A 4396-nucleotide genomic window follows, 5' to 3' on the forward strand; every position below is an offset into this window, starting at 1 on the left:
AGAGAAAGAGAGAAAAATGTCAACTTATTTTTCCATTTATTTATGCATTCATTGTATGGGCCCTGACCTGGGATCAAACCCACACTCCTGGAATATTGGGATGACACTCTGACCAACTGAGCTACCAGGCCACAGCCTTTAATCCTTTTACTCCTGAGTATCAAGCACATGACCTATTCAGTTATTTTAGTCTTTATACAAAGAATACACATTTCAATTCATGTAAGTGTTATTAGTGTAGGTGATGTATCCTACATAACTTTATAATTAAAATTACAAAGGAATAATAAATATTTACACAGGGTACACATACACATCGATGTCATTATAACCAATAACGATACCATAAATATGGCACTTAGAATAAAACTGCTGATTTATTTCCAAATCATAGGTTGTCGGTTTTGTTGAACTATTTGTGTGGAAATTTAAAATATGGTTGTCTACTTAATTCTTCTTACACTAAGCGATTCATTTGGGGAGGTAAAATAATATTGAGGAGGCTACTGACTCAAGTGAATTTCCAAGTTTCTAGCAACAATATCTGTTAGGAGGAAAAAAGAAGATAGCCAAGTAGGTGGAAGCTAAGTCCACTTGCTAATTTCCCGAGAACGGATTGTCAGCTGATCTTCCAACATGTGACCTAAAGAACCAAAGGAATCTTAGCCAATACAAACTTTTGAAGTGAAGGAGTACAGAAGAAGCTTTGCATCATCCCGTAAGAGATTTTCTAAGTTGAAGAGGAAATACCCTGTGCAAGGTGCATGCAGCAAAGGAAAGAAGAGAAGAAAGAAAATGCAGCTTAGTATTTCCTGCTCCTCCCAGAGCAAGGAGTCCTGGTCCCACATAAGGAACTTCTAACCCTAACTGAAAAAGACTTGGGAGAATATACAAAGTCTGGGAGACTCAGGCTGCACACACACAGTGAGCAGCACTGTAGCTGCAGTACCAACAGAGAGAGTCTGAGAGATAAATTCTAGCTCTTAAAACTGTTGGAAGTGCTGGCAGGCTATAGCCAGCCCTGACCAAGAAAGTCTTTTTGTCTTCTGGGGAAGTGGATTGCAGAGAGCCAGGCAGTGGCTCAGAGCTACAATGTGGATGCCACAGAGGGACTTTTTTAAAGAGGGGAGTGGAGGCATGGTGGAACAGGGAATCCGCATGTGCACAGTTTTCCTGCCAGCAAAGGGGTCAGATTTAAAGCACAGTTCATTCCCATTGAACCCAGCTGGTCAGGAAGAGTAGAAAGCTGCACATCAAAGGGATGAAAGGGCCCCACCCAGCATGGCTGGCAAGCAGGGATCTGCAGGTAGATCTGAGATTTGGGTTCTGAGCCTCCTATGAGAACAGTGAGCTAGGAACAGGATGGGCCAGAGCTAAGTGCCTGAGATTCTCTGCATCCAGGCAGGACCACTCAAACTAGGGAATGCAAATCTCTGAAAGGGGGAAGGTGTGCCAATCTCCTACCTGTAGGATTGCAAACTCTGCAGAACAATAAGGCCAGACTCAAGAACCTTCTGCAGAGCGCATATCCACCAAGGAAAGAAAAATTCCCAAATGAGCCACTTATGAACTTTTATCAGACTGTATGCTGGCTCCTACTTGGGCCTTATTCCCCTGAAAATGTCAGAGAAAAGAGATTAGAAATTGGCACAACAACAGGTATTCACGGCCCCACCCAGCCTCGGCTCTCACACAGAGCTGCCATCAGTGCCAGGCAGAAAAAAGCTGACTGACCCTTTTACAGAGATTGACCCCTCAAATGAAACAGAGAGCTAATTCATCAGAATCTATATATTATTACAAATATTCTAGGAAAGACTGAAACATGTGATGCAGGGGTAGAGGAACCACCTTTCCTGAAAGCTGAACAGCACCTCCCAGAGGGTGATCCAGGGGTCCCACCCACCTGATCCCACCAGAAGGTCCCTATGGAGTCAGGTGGAGGTGGTACATGTAGTGCTGTTGGACATTAGATGAACCACCCCTGGGCCTTATGCAGATACAAAGGAAAAACAGTGAGGACAAGCCAGCCCTGAAAGAAATGGTCACAAACTGTGGACCACTTCCAACCTCTAACAGGCTGCCTAAATCTAGACTGGGACACCAGCGGACATCAGGGATGGATCCGGAATGAAAAGACAGTAGGCTAACAAATACTGCACTACTGGACTCTGCTGAGATAAATTCCACCTCATTCTTTTTCATTATCTGCATTATTTTTCTTCTGCATAGCTTTTTAACATTATTTCTTCATCTTCTATTTTGTTCCTATTAGTTCACTATTCTTTTATTTTAATTTATTATTTTTATTTTTTTATTTTAATTGTTGTTCACGTACAGTTTTCTGCCTTTCCCCCCACCCCAGGCCAACCTGCAAGCCCTCCCCACCCCCTCCCATTTCCACCCCTTCTGTTATTGTCCATGCATCCTTTATACTTGTTCCTGCAGACCCTAGTTCACTATTCTTTATTTTAGATTTTATATACAGGGTCCAGCACAAATAGCTCTCCTTTTTCATTACAAAATCTTTTATTGCAAAATACTAAGTGTGTAATTCTGTAATATAACAGTATCATACTCAAGCACATTGTATGACATTTTACGTGAAATGTTCAAATTAAAACTACAAATTTTTGCATCCATATTATTACTCTACCAACCACACTCAAGCAGATGTTACTTCTGCCAGACCCTGTATATATTTTTTGTTCTGTTATTATTTTTTTTAATTCCAATCTCATGTTTTACTCTTCCCTTCTCATAACTCTATTTTGCCTTCATACTTCTTTTTCTTAATTTTGTTTTAAATTTTATATTTTGCCTTTCTACAACTTGTTTCTATGTCCCATTCTCACTATTTCTCCTCCCTCTATCCTCTCAAAACCATCTTTCTTTCCGTTAGTCATCTCATTCTTTTCCCCCTTCTAATAATGTTCTTATTGCTGTTCCACCTTTATTATTTGCTCAGTTGTCATTGATATTGAGGTTGTTGTTGCAGTTCTTCAATTTTATCCCTAATGATTCAATATTTTTTTATTCTAAGTCTTATATTTTGCTGTATTTCTGTCCTACCTAGTTCCACCTTCCTCCTGTCCTGGATTGTTTTGTTTTATTCTGGCAGTTCCTGTACAACAGCATACAAGATAAGGTGGGGGTTGTGACTCTAAGCCAACCAGCCAGAGAAGAGAATCCACACAAAAAATGAGCCAACAACAACCAAAATCCAATTAAAGCAAAAGAACCCACATAAACTTCATAGAGGGCATCTTTACAGTTTATAGCTCAGGAGTTCAAGGAGGCTGGACTATTGAGTCTCACAAGACTCCTACTATGGAAAGTCACCTTACAAAGACAAAGAATAAAAAGAGATCAATTTAATATGCAGAAGCAAACAAAAGGAGCCACCTAAAATAGGGAGACAAAGAAACAAACACCAATCAAAAATTTAAAAGGAGGAGAGACTTCCGCCAAGATGGAGGCATAGATGGAAACACTGTGCCTTCTCCCACAACCAAGTTTGAATACAACAAAGGTTTGGAGAAATAGGACACACCCAAAGACCAGAAAACGGAATTATACGGAAGTCCGACAACTACAAACCGTTCAACAGGGACGGTAAGAGAGGCGGAGCCGGCAGTGGAACAGGGTTGGGCAGGACAGATCCCCCGACCTAGGTGCGCAGGCAGCCCCCAGTCGGGGTGTGGGGCAGACTGACCGCAGTCGCACACTCGCGCACAGTGAGACGGACCACGCAGGCCCCAGGGGGCGAACCCAGTGGTGGAGGGCTGACGGCGGTGGCACACTTGCATACAGTGGAATGAAACACGTGGGCCTGGTGACGGTGGTGGCTGCGGTGCCGCTGGGGGCCATGGCGACAGGCGGCAGAGGGAAGCCATTGTCCCTCTTTGACCCCGCCCCCACATACAACGTCACAGCCCAGCGACTTAGTTGCCCTGCTCTAGTGAACACTTTAGGGCTCTGATCCTGCTACGGAACAGGCACGGACAGCCCAAAAGATGGCACAAGAAGAACTCAAAGTCCCAGAGCCAATAACTCTAATTTGTCTGACCGACAAATTGCCAGCCTCTCAGAAGCACAATTCAAGACACTATTTATCAGGATGCTCACAGAATTGGTAGATTATAGTCACAAATTAGAGGAACATATGAAGGCTAAACTAATTGAAATGAAGGGAGATGTCCAGGAAACCAATAGCGACGGAAAGGAAAATGGGACTCAAATCAAGGGGGTGGACCAGAAGGAAGAACGAAACATCCAACCAGAAAATAGTAAAGAAACAAGAATTCAAAAAAATGAGGAGAGGCTTAGGAACCTCCAGGACATCTTTAACCGTTCCAACATCCGGATTATAGGGGTACCAGAAGGGGGAAAGAAA

This window comes from Sturnira hondurensis, unplaced genomic scaffold, assembly GCF_014824575.4.
Source record: "Sturnira hondurensis isolate 20B ecotype Veracruz unplaced genomic scaffold, ASM1482457v3 Scaffold0023357, whole genome shotgun sequence".
Classification (NCBI taxonomy): Eukaryota; Metazoa; Chordata; class Mammalia; order Chiroptera; family Phyllostomidae; genus Sturnira; species Sturnira hondurensis.